Consider the following 13,301-nt stretch of genomic DNA (forward strand, 5'->3'; position numbering starts at 1 on the left):
CCCCCCCCCCCCCCACAGCCATTGTCCAGATAAGAGGTGACATTCATCATCAACTCAGTTCAGGTTCTGTCACATGTCCACGTCCTTGAGGAAGGGAGGGGTGTGGAGACAGTCAAAGCATCTTTGTTGTTTTCAAAACATTCCAGGAGGAGTTGAGATAAGTCTGGCGTCAAGGCCACAGTTTGGGTTAGGCAGAACTCGTGAATTGTTGTTTCTGCCTTTTAAAGTCTCTCTGGCATATATTCCTCTGATGGAACTCCAAAACAGCCAAATTGATCCTTTACGCCAAAAGTTGAGCTCACAGCATTCTCCAAGATTATTCCCACCGTTCATGGGTGCTGCCAGAAAGTTCACAGTCCTGATAACAGCTGCTCCAGCTCCCTGCTGCAGCTCCACAAATTCAGTCTGAGCACTGTCGAAATTCGACACATCCACACAAATTTATAGACAATCCAGAATTCACCTGTCAAACAGCAATATAACCAGTTGTCATCATGAATCCAATTTGTTTCTGTCAAGGTAAGAGGGTCCTCCTTACCCTGACTCCTGTCGGGAGAAGTTGATCAATTTTGTCGAGAGACCAGCTGATCCTTGGAATTCAGAGATATGCAGAAAAACACAAAAAAAGAGGCTTTTTAAGTGTTCACAGGACAAAAGAGTGCAGCAGGGAAGCGAGTGGGGGGGGGGGGGGGGGGACAGGGAGACACGTCTGGTTCCACTGGAGGACAGAGAGAAAATATATCTAATACATTATGTTTATTTAAATTTTAGTTATTTATTTAAAAACTTCCCTTCCTGTGGGCCCACCACATGCAGGAAGGGCTACAAAAGTCAGGTGCATGATGCCATGGGTAGTGGCTGAAGGCGGGGGCCTTGGCGCTCTAACCCTGTCTTACCAAAGCTGGCTCTTGGGACATGGAACGTAACATCTCTGATGTTGAAGGAGCCTGAGCTTGTGCGCGAGGTTGAGAGGTACTGACTAGATATAGTTGGGCTCACCTCGATGCATAGCATGCGCTCTGGAACCAGTCTCCTTGAGGAGCTGGACCTTATTCCACTCTTGCATTGCCCATGGTGAGAGGTGTCGAGGTCTCCCCAGACTTGGTGCCTGTGTGTATGAGTTTTCTCCGGTAGATGAGAAGGTGGCTTCCCTGCACCTTCGGGTGGGAGGACGGGCTCTGACTGTTATTTGTGCCTATGCTCCGAATAGCAGTTCAGAGTATCCGGCCTTCTTGGAGTCCTTGGCAGGGGTGCTGGAAGGTGCACCAGCTATGGATTCTATTATTCTGCTGGAAGACTTCAATGCCAATGTGGGTAACAACAGTGTGACCTGGAAGGGTGTGACTGGGAGGAATGGCCTCTCTGATCTGAACTCAAGCAGTGTTTTGGTTTTGGACTTCTGTGCAAGTCATGGTTTGTCCATCACGAACACCATGTTGGAACATAAGGGTGTCCATAAGTGCACTTGGCACCAGGACGCCCTAGGCTGTAGATCGAAGATTGACTTTATAGTCGTGCCATCTGATTTGTTTTGGACACTCAAGTGAAGAGAGGAGCTGAGCTGTCAACTGATCACCACCTGGTAGTGAGTTGGATCAGATGGCGAGGGAAGATGCCGGACAGACCCGGTAGACCCAAACGTGTAGTGAGGGTTTGCTGGGAATGCCTCGCAGAAGAACCCATCAGAAAGATCTTCAACTTACACCTCCAGGAGAGCTTTAACTGCATCCCAAATGAGGCTGGGGGCATTGAGTCAGAGTGGACCATGTTCCACCCCTCAATTGTTGAAGTAGCTGTAGGGATGGCACCATATTGTGGGCCTTCTCTGTCTGTGCACCCTTGTGTCTCGTTTATCCTGATTGATTTCTCCTTTGTCTGGTCCCAGCTGTTTGTAATTATGTCATGTCCTGTCTGTGTATATAGTCTGTCTGTGAGTCCTGTCCTTGGTCGGTTCGTCGTTGGGTATTGCCTGTCCTGTCCTGTCTATTCTGATCCTGTCTGATCCAGTCCTGACCCTACTCTGTAAGTTTGTTGCCATGTCAGCCTTTTGATTTATTATTATTAAAAGTATTTTATTTTATATGTCTGCCTCCTGAGTCCTGCCTGCTCAACTGGGTTCTCTCCTGTCCTGACCAGCCTGAAACCCTGACAGTAGCTGCCTTGAACTGTGACCACAAGGTTGTCTGTGCTTCTCACGGTGGCCATCCACAAACTTGGTGGTGGACACCCTGGGTTAGGGAGGCTGTCAAGCTGAAAATGGAGTCTATCAGGCCTTGTTGGCTGTGGGACTCAAGAGGCAGCTGAGGAGTACCGGAGGGCCAAGCATTCCGCAGCCTTGGCTGTAATTGAGGCAAAAGCTTGGATCGGTGAGGAGTTCGGTGACTCCTTGGTTGACACTCCTTTGCAATGTTGCATGGACATTGGGGGCAGTGCCACTGGATTGGCAGACTGAGGTGGTGGTTCCCCTCTTCAAAAAGGACAACCAGAGGATGTGCTCCAATGATAGGGTCATCACTCTTCTTAGCCTCCCTGGTAAGGTTTATTCAGGGGTACTGGAGAAGCGAGTCCAATCGTTGGTTGAACCTCAGATCCAGGAAGAACAATGAGAGTTCCTTCCTGGCCGTGGAACACCGGATCAGCTCTTTACCCTCACTAGGGTTCTCAAAGGGTCATGGGAGTTTTTCCATCCAGTCTACACATGTTATGTGGACTTTAAGAAGTCATTTCACTGTGTTCCACGAGGTACTCTGTGGTGGGTGCTCTATGAGTATGGGATTGGGGATCTGTTGCTATGGGCTGTTTGTTCACTATAAAAGTGATGCAAGAGTTTGGTTCACATTGCCAGTAGTAAGTCAAACCCCTTCAGTGTAGGAGTTGGACTCTGCCATGGCTGCCCATCATCATCGATTCTGTTCATAACTTTTATGGACAGAATTTCTCTGTGCAGCCAGGCGGCGGAGGGAGTCTGGTTTGGTGGCCTCAGGATTCCTTCTCTGCATATGATGTAGTCCGGTTGTCATCATAGTGCAGTGATCTTCAGCTCTCACTGGGGCAGTTTGCAGCTGAGTGTGAAGCAGCTGGGATGAGAATTAGCACATTCAAATCTGATGCCATGGTCCTCAGTAGGAAAAGTGTGGATTGCTCTGTTCAGGTCGAGGGTGAGGTTCTGCCTCAAGTGGAGGAGTTCAAGAATCTAGGGGTTTTGTTCACGAGTGAGGGAAGAACGGAGCATCAGATTGACAGATGGATTGGTGCAGCATCTGCAGTATTGTAGACTCTGTATAATATTAATAAAATTATAAAGGAAGGAGGGAACAATGCCCCAAAGACCCATCTCTGCCTGATGCCCTCAACAAGTTCTATGCACGCTTTGAAGACCCGAACAGACCACCCAGCACCAGACTCACCTCACCACCCGATGAAGAGCATCTCAGCGTGACCTCAGCAGAAGTAAGGAGTACTTTCAGGAGGATTAATCCGCACAAAGCAACTGGCCCAGACAACATCCCCGGAAAAGTGTTTAAGGAATGTGCTGATCAGCTCTGTGAGGTGCTGGCAGACATCTTTAACACCTCACTTACCCTGGAGACGGTTCCCACCTGCCTGAAGACTGCCACCATCATCCCAGTCCCAAAAAGCTCTACAGTGACTGGTCTGAATGACTATCGGCCAGTGGCCCTCACCCCGATAGTCGCTAAATGCTTCGAAAAACTGGTCATGACTCACATCAAAACAACCATCAACATCAACGAGGACCCTCATCAGTACGCATACCGTGAGAACCGATCAACAGAGGATGCAATCTCCTCTGTGGTCCACACTGCACTCAACCACCTGGAGCAGAAAAACTCTTACGTCCGTATGCTCTTTGTGGACTTCACATCCGCCTTCAACACCATGATCCCCCAAACCCTGATGGACAAACTATCCACACTAGGACTAAGCCCCTCCATCTGCAACTGGGTACTAGACTTTTTAACAAACAGACCACAGTTAGTGAGGATCCACAACCTCTCCTCCTCCACCATAACCCTCAGCACTGGCTCTCCTCAGGGATGTGTGTTGAGCCCCCTTCTGTTTACTCTGCTCACATATGATTGTGCAGCTACCCATCCAGGCTGTCACATTGTAAAGTTTGCAGATGATACAGCGGTGGTGGGATGCATCACAAACAATGATGAGTCCAGCTACAGGCAAGAGGTGGAACACCTGGAGAGCTGGTGCAGAGAGAATAACCTTCACATCAATGTGAAGAAGACAAAGGAGATGATTGTGGACTTCAGAAGGAACAAAAACACCTACACCCCCCTGAACATAAGAGGATCTGCGGTGGAAGTGGTCTCCAGCTACAAGTACTTGGGTGTACACATGAATGACAACCTCAGCTGGAGCAACAACACCACCAGCCTGATCAAGAAAGCTCATCAGAGACTCTACTTCCTCAGACGGCTGAGGCGAGCTGGTCTGGGAAGCTCAGTCCTCACCTCCTTCTACAGGTGTGCAGTGGAGAGCATCCTGTGCTCGAGCATCAATGTGTGGCATGGAGGCTGCACAGCTGCAGAAAGAAAAGCTTTGCAGAGAGTGGTGAAGGCTGCACAGAAATCTGTTGGAATCAGTCTCCCCACCATCACAGACATCTACACCTCCAGATGCAGGAAGAGGGCCACCTGCATCATGAAGGACCCCACCCACCCAGCACACACACTTTTTGCCCCACTCCCCTCAGGAAGGAGGTTAAGGAGCATTAAGTGTAGAACCACTAGACTGAGGAACAGCTTCTACCCTGAGGCTGTTAGACTCATGAATCTCTAACTAGAATAATCACTGTGTAAAACCATATCATGTTGCTGCTGATCTGTTTCATGTTGCTGCTGATCTGTTTCAATGTTGATGTGTTCATGCGTGCACATCTGCTCACAGACTCATGTTCATGTTTGTGCTGATGTTCAATGTTTTATGTTATGAGTGCTTAGTGTATATTTAGTTGATGTTTTTCTTAGTTCATATCTTAGATGTTATTACTGTTTTTCTTATACATTTTATTGTTGGATGTAACTGGGACCCTGTGTACATAATTTCGCTCCACCACATGTACCACATGAGGTGCGAATGACAATAAAGAAACTCTGACTCTCTGACTCTGACTCTGACTCTGTGCTGGTCCATTGTGGTGAAGAGGGAGCTGAGATGTAATGCAAAGCTATCTGTTTACCAGTTGGTCTATGTTCCTACCATCACCAATGGTCACAAACTGTGAGTAGTGACTGAAAGAATGAGATTGCGGATACAGGCAGTTAAAATGAGTTTCCTCTGCAGGGTAGCTGGACTCTCCCTTAGAGATAGGGTGAGAAGTTCAGTTATCCAGGAGAAACTCAGAAGAGAATCACTTCTCCTCCACATTGAGAGGAGAAGTTGAGATGGTTTGGGCATCTGTTAAGGATGCCTCCTGGGCGCCTCCCTAGGAAGGTGTTTCAGGCATATCAGACTAGAAAGAGACCATGGGAAAGACCCAGGACACGCTGGAGAGACTACATCTTTCAGTTGGCCTGGAAACGCCTTAGGGTCCTCCCAGAAGAGCTGGAAGAGGTGGCTCCCTGTTCAAGCTGCTGCCCCCCACGACCCGACTTGGGAACAAGCGGAAGATAATGGATGGATGGATGGATGGATGGATGGATGGAAATCTCCATTCTTCGTTCATATAGGTTTTCAACACAACCAATTTCCATTCTTTGTAGACATAAATGGAGACTCTGGAACTTTTTCATATCCATGGGCCAGACAACTTTTTGGTCCATCTCAGGGTGGCATAACATAATCATAATTTTTGAAAAGATACATGCCTGTAAAAGATATTTTGGGTATGATAGCCCTTCCAAAGTGGTAGCTAAGGTTGTTTTCACACCTGATAGTCCGGTAGACTCGGTTCAGTTGGGGACCAATATTCATAGCATTTTGTTTACATTTGAGCTGGTGCGTTTGCATTCTCACTGCACTGTGCAGTCGAGCCAACCTGTTCAAACCAACCTGTTCCCCCACTCACCTGTGGTGGCGCTGCACCAAGAACTACTGAAATAAACTACACAAAAACCTCTGAAGAAGACACTTCTTCTTCTTCTTGTGGAAATTAAAACAAAAACGAAGTTGAGTCAAATTTTAGCAGTTTTAGGAATTCTATTTTGTCATTTTTCAACAATGGATTCAGCATGAGTGGAAGATGAGGCAAAAGACCATGGAGAATGTTGTTTTTCACACAAGACAAGCTGACGGCTCCATATGAGGTAAAAGAAATGTGTGTTGTTTGCCCTGCGCTGTAGTCCACTTCCTGCTTGCGGAGCGGTGTCCGGTCTGCTTGTATTCACACTGTACTCGAATCACACTAGAGTTTTCTTCTACTGGACCGAGACCTAGGTTTTTAGATGGGCCAGAGTTTGCCTTTTTGTTCCGTGACAGAGTTCGATGGCATGTTCACACCTCCTCAAATGAACCGGACTTCCTAGGCAAACGGGCTAGAGTTCGAGACAACAGGGCTGGTGTGAAAGCACCCTCAGTCACAGTTATCTGCTCATAAAGTTAATAACCCCTCAAGCTAAATTTTGTTTTAGAAACTGGTGTATATCTGGTTTAGTCTCATGACATGGACATTGGCCAAAGATTAATATATTAGTATTTGGGAAAATCTTTAAGGGGACCCTCTTGGCTTTCATTTAAGCCAAGTTTTGGGTCTTTGGCCAACACAGAGGTGACTAGAGCTCTTTAAACAACAAATAAGACAAATGTCCTCCACAATATTTTCTTAAACTAAATACTTTTTTTTTTTTGGTCCTGTGGCATCCAGGGACACAAAAGTCAACAACTGCAACACTCACAAGACTCTAAAAATTCAGGAAATGCATTATATACCCATACTATCTTTTTGTGCGCAGTGATTGTGAGCCATACTTAGAAGTCACAGAACATTAACTGGTTCTGTGGTATGTGTGTGTGCGTCTAGTTTGTTAGTTATGCTCAGCAGAACTGATGTGGGTCATGAAATAAATTGTGTAGAACAAATTTGTCTTGTGCTACTGAAAAAAAAGTCTTCCTAAGCCACGAAGGCAACGATTTGTAATTTCTTAAACACTACCAAAAGTTTCTCGCAGAACGCCGACTGTTGCTCTCGAACAGGCCAAATCTTTCCTATATGTGTATCATCAGCATTTGTGTTTGTCCTTATATATTTTTAAAAAGCAAAGGACAAAAACAAATGCTGTTGTGAAGTTTTAAAGAGCAGTGCATCAATGTCGACCGTTGCTGAGGGATTTGAATAACGATTGTTTGTAGTTATGGAGATGAGATGAGGGTTTTTCTGGACGAACTGAACAGGAACTGCAAGTAAACATTAATATAAATTTTAATCAGTTCAGTTTATTTATATAGCACCAAGTCACAATAGAAGTTGTCTCAGGGCATTGAACAGAAACATTCACATACGTTATAAAAGCCAATTAGTAAAAGTTGTTGATCTAAGAAAACCAGCAGATTGTGTTGAATCTTCACTTCGTCACAGTCTCCCATCCTGAGCAAGCACAAAGGCAACAGTGGAAAGGAAAAACTCCCTTATATAACTCGCATATTTTGAATATCTTGCAGCTAAAGGTGCAAGATATTCAAGTGGGGAAGAGTTGCAGTATGGAGAAGAACAGTTTATTTTATTTTTTTATACCACCAGGCGCAATGACAGAGCCAGGGCGTGGCCAATGGTGGCCTTGATTAATAGACTAATCTTCAGCCCTTGTGGGCATCATGGAGTTCTATTTTGCAACTCAGTTTTTGCTAGTGTCCTTTATCACACCTAGATAAATGGTAAATGGACTGCACTTATATAGCGCCTTTTTATCTTATCAAGATACTCAAAGCGCTTTACATTACAATCTGTGTCCTCATTTACCCATTCATACAGCACTCTACTATATACAAAGCTAATTGAACAAATCATTCTAAAGAAACTAATTTGTGCTTAGTCACATACACTGATGGGACACACATCAGAGGCAATGAGGGGTTCAGTGTCTTGCCCAGGGACACTTCGGCATGTGACTGCTGGTGGATTCAAACCCCAATTCTTGCATTGGAGGACGACCGATAACCACTCAGCCACAGCCACCCCGCCCAACAGATGCAGCCACCCATCAAAATGAAATCTGTGCTTTGCTTATTTTTTTTAGTTATCCAGCTCACATGTTTAGCATTTATACATATACAGTATGGCAGCAGCCATCTTGGATTTTGACGTGGCAACCCAATTTTCGAAAGGAACCTTTCTTATGCCTAGATGAACACACCAAAAGGTAAGTCAGTACCTCACTTATTCTTCAAGTCACAGCTCACAACACGTATGGACGGACGGAGGGTGTTTCCAAGTCCTCCTCTTCACACTGAGATGAGGGAATGGTTGATTCTTGTTAAGGAGAGACTCATGATTTACGTCTCCCTCTGGCTAATCATTGTTCTGCAGTCTGCTGGCATCTTCACCTTGACTCGGCTCAGTTAGAACCAGGTCTCGAGAACTGATCTGGAAGCAGGTGGGATCACCCAATGGAACCACTCCGAAGCTGTTCTGAGTCGATCCAAGTAGTCGAGCCAATGGAAAAAGATAAATTGCGATGCTTAAAGTTAACCCGCTGCTCACTTCAATAAAACATATTTTTACCTTGAACTGGTCTGTTTAATGATTTAAAGTTATGAATTAACTGGTTGAAAACAACAAAGTCCATGCTCAATAATCCAGGTATAATTCTGGTTTTCAACCAGTTTGTCAAGACTGTCAACAAGGAAGAGGGCCAGCAATGTAGGAGGGGTGTACCAAAGAGACCATCTTATCACAAGCAGAGCTGGTTTGTTCCACTTTGGAGTAAGCTGTTGGGGGAAGAATCAGTTTTGTTGTGTGTTTCTTTGACTGATGAAGCCTTCCGGATCGAAGGCGAAACGTTTCAGCACAAAAAAAGAAACTGTCCAGATGACCTGACTGAAAAAGTTTGGATTTTATATCTGGATTATTGAACATGGACTTTGCTCTTTTTGTTTACTTTACCCAGAAATGTTCTTGTCACCATGGATTCACCTTTAGAACGCAGCAGAGTGCTGCGTGAGTAAGAGAAGCAGCCAACCCAGGCTTCCACAGGCGATGTGAGGACGTGAAGTCTTCAGTGTGATTCAAAGGAAGCGCTCGCCAGGTCAGCATGAGACTTCACAGCAGCAGCACAACATGGAGCCAACACACTCATACCACCAGGTGTGTGGAAGCAGGAGCAACAAAACAGGATCTGATCTTTTTCAGCCTCCCCGTAACTACATCTGTCACTTTTTATGTGTTCAGCTTGGTTCGATGTCACGACTCAGGAATGATTCAACAAATCAGGGTTGCAAAGACGAACATGAAGCTGCGATGGGAGGCTTTCATCTCCACTTCGAGCGCAGCTAACAGGGTTTAATTTTCATGAGGTGGCTAATGCTATATTTACTGTCTCGCTGTCAAATTAAAGACCTGAACTTCCATCACACCTCCCACCAAGCCAGGCCAGTCAAACGTCTGGAGATGAAGTGACTCAGCAGGAATGAATGAAAATGTTCTCCAGTGGTGATCAACAATCACAGAGAACCCAAAAGCTTTTAGCTGCCTGTTCTGTGATGATCATCTGGAAACAACTTGTAGACATGGAGGTTCAGTATTTTGTTACTTGTTAAAATGTGAATCATCATTAGTTCATTTATTTCACTTTTCACACTTCCCACGAGCGCACGTTGAGGTGTAGTGAGATAAAGGTGACTCAATGGACTTATCACGGACCGACTTGCACACACGGACATTTAGTGATGCTTAAGAGTCGAACGATCACCAGACTGATGGAGCTTATCTTACAGCTCATTGGCCTTGTGTTGGGTTTTGCTTTTCTCAAGTTTTAGTTTGTTGTGATTTTTCTTTGTGTTCAGTTTGTTTCCATGGCCTACCTGTACCCCCGGCCAGTCCCAGTAATTTCCTCTGTCATTTCCTACTCCTCAGTCCGGCCACGCCCTCTCGCACATGTTCTCTGTTTCCATTCATCCATCATCTTTACCCATTTCTTCCTTTTTGGGTCTCGGGGGTCACCGGTGCCCACATCCATCAGTCACTGTGCGGGAGGCGGGGTACACCCTGGACAGGTCGCAAGTCCATCACAGGGACACGTAGAGACAAATAAGACAACCATCCACTCACACCTAGGGACAATTTAGAGTTACCAATCAGTCTAACATGCATGTTTTTGGTCTGTGGGAGGAAACCAGAGTACCTGGAGAAAACCCACACATGCACAGAGAAAACATATACACTCCACCCAGAAAGCGGCCCCGGACCGGGATTTGAACCAAGGACCTGCTCGTTGAGAGGCAGCAGCTCTGAGTTGCGCCATCGTGCCGCCCTGTTCTCTGTTTCAGTAATCTTCCCTTGTCCCTCAGCTTCACCGCACTCATCAGTCTGGCATTGTGTATAATTCAGGCCACGTCTGTCCCCTTCGTGTCTCTTTGACCGTTTTGTAAGTTGTTGCTGCCATTTTAAACTTGCTTTTGTTAATAAATCTGAAGTGGTGGCGTCTGTCACTGTTGGGGATCCAGACTGAAAGCTGCCCTGAGTCACGATGATCTGTATCTGTCAGAGTTTAGATGACTGGCAGCGGTTTAGTGGTCTGCACTGTTGCCTCACAGTAAGAAGGTCATGGGTTCAATCCCCGGTTGGACCTGGGGTCCTTCTGTGAAGAGTTTGCGTGTTTTTGTCACGCTTGTCACGCTTTGACCTCCGTCAAATCATTTACATACAAAATAAACAATTTAGGTCCAAGTACAGAGCCTTGTGGCACTCCACATGAAATACTGCTTAGGTTAGATCTTACATCGTCTATTTGTACAAACTGTTTTCTGTTTTTTAAGTAACTACATATCCACTGCAAAGCTGGTCCTCTAATACCATATTTTTTAAATTTATTAATCAGAATGGTGTGGTCGATTGTGTCAAATGCTTTTTTTTAAATCGACAAATATACTTATACAATGTTGTTTTTGATCTATAGCTGTAGTAACTTGTTCTATCAACTGCATAAAAGCCATGGATAACCAGTAACCCATGTAACTTACTGTTTCTGCAACATTTCACCATTTAATGAATACAACTGCCTTACTGAAAATTATTGATGTAAATGGGATATTTAACCTTCATTTATTTATTTTATTTTATAATATACAGGTAATAAACCATGGTCTTTATGTGCTACGCCACCACGTAGTGGTGTGGCATGAGTATTACAGTTGTTTTGTAAAATGTGCATCACAAACCTGGTTACACACATGAAGAGACATTTCTGGCTTCTCTCCCTCCTAGAGGTTTTAATTTTAATTAAAACTGCACTCTCATCGATAAAATAGTAATGTTTTACGCTGTGCAGCTATTTATGTTAATAGCAAGACAACACATTTATCAGCACAGCACCACAAACACCTAGTGAACAAACCAGACAACAACTCGATGAAATTTGACTAAAACGTCTCGTCTTTGTGAGACTGACCTGACGGTGCGCTGCAGCAGCCTGCCAGTGGAGAAGATGTACTTTAGATAATGTCACAACACTTTTGTCTTGTTTGTAACAAGAGATTTGACTGTATGAGCAACAATAGAAAAGGTTTTAAAGACAAAATGACATAGAAAAGAATCAAAACTGAAATCTTACTCTAATAAAGACAAAACACAGGGTGATCTGAAAAAATAAAAAAACCTGAATGTTAATGAGGAAAATGTCTGCATTTTATTATCAAGAACATCAAAATAACTCAACATTTACGTCACGGTAAAAATGCCACAACTTAACCGTTATTGTGTTTTTATTTAAACATAATAGACTCAAAGATCGTATAAGACGTCCGTTACAAGAAATGGTCCCGCATGAAAACCACGAATGTGTAAAATATTTCACAAATGGAGGCAAAATCTGAGGGACAAGAATCCCATCGACACATTTAGAGGTAAGATAACTTGAGGTACGAGTTTCAGTTTTTACATAATTACAACATGTAAACAGGCATGTTTTACACAGTAACTATACATGTATATCAGTACAAAGACCAGGAACTCAAATAAGCAGAAAAAACACACAAGCTGAAGAAAACATGTAGAAGAGAGACAGAAAGAGGCACCGGGTTTGGAGTTAACTTCTCATAGAGTTCCAAAAAATAAAAAATACATTTTCAGTTTTTAAAATGTCACTTTTTTTTTTAAATCATAAAGCAAGAAATTTTAAATAATCTTATAACATTTGAAATTAATTAGAAAAAGTTTATGAGCATTACTTGAAAAACCAACAAAAACTTTTATTTACTGCATGAAAACGTCATTAACACCCAGAGATGGTCACAATCAGCTGAACATCAGGTCCTTTTTGAAACTTTATCTGAGATGTTCACTGCAAAAAGAAAATACCAGCAACTTCAAAACAATCCATCCTCCGTACAGTTATTTTACAGATTTGCAAAGTACAATAAAATAATCCACCATTTACAGTGAAAATGAAAACAATCCCTTCATTCTGCAGAGAAATGATCAAATCAGTTCAGTCAGGGATTCTTTTAGGAACCGTTTGACAATATTTGACCAAGTTATTTACAAAAACAACAGAAAAGAAGAAATCATATGTTTTTTTTATGCGTTATAAAAACATGTCATAAACCACAGAACAGATGTGAAGGAACCTTTCGGTAAATAATCGTTGACCTTAGCCAACATAAAAATGGGTATGAATTAGTCAGTTTGACAGATTATAAGCTAAGTGTGCGCAACGTTTAAAAAGTTTGGCTACAACGGCTAAAACTCCCTCATTTCTCATTAAAAGATTAAGTTGAATATTCAGGTGAGAAAGGCGGCGGTCTTTTATAAAAACGATAAATGTTACGTCAAAATAACTCCGTTTTTTTAAATTGGAGTTCTTGTGGACACGTTCAACTGTTCTTTCACTCTCAGGTGCAATCCTGTGTCAAAATGAAGATTATTACACATTAGTAGCTGCACAACGTTTTTAAGCTCGTGTGAAACTTTATTTTTTTTTATTTATTTAGGGTTTAAAATGTGGTTTTAAATCTGAAACTGTGGTATTTTAACTAAATTATTTAAAAACATTTTAACTCGCGGTTACCAAATTGTCTGAATCTCAAACCGCCGGCCCGTGCCTTCGGGATACTTTTTTCCCCCCTAAGATTATTATTAAGCATAATTAAAATATTTAATTACATTTTCAACATGATCC

The sequence above is a fragment of the Nematolebias whitei genome, chromosome 14 (assembly GCF_014905685.2).
Source record: "Nematolebias whitei isolate Nwh7 chromosome 14, NemWhi1, whole genome shotgun sequence".
In the NCBI taxonomy this organism is placed as follows: domain Eukaryota; kingdom Metazoa; phylum Chordata; class Actinopteri; order Cyprinodontiformes; family Rivulidae; genus Nematolebias; species Nematolebias whitei.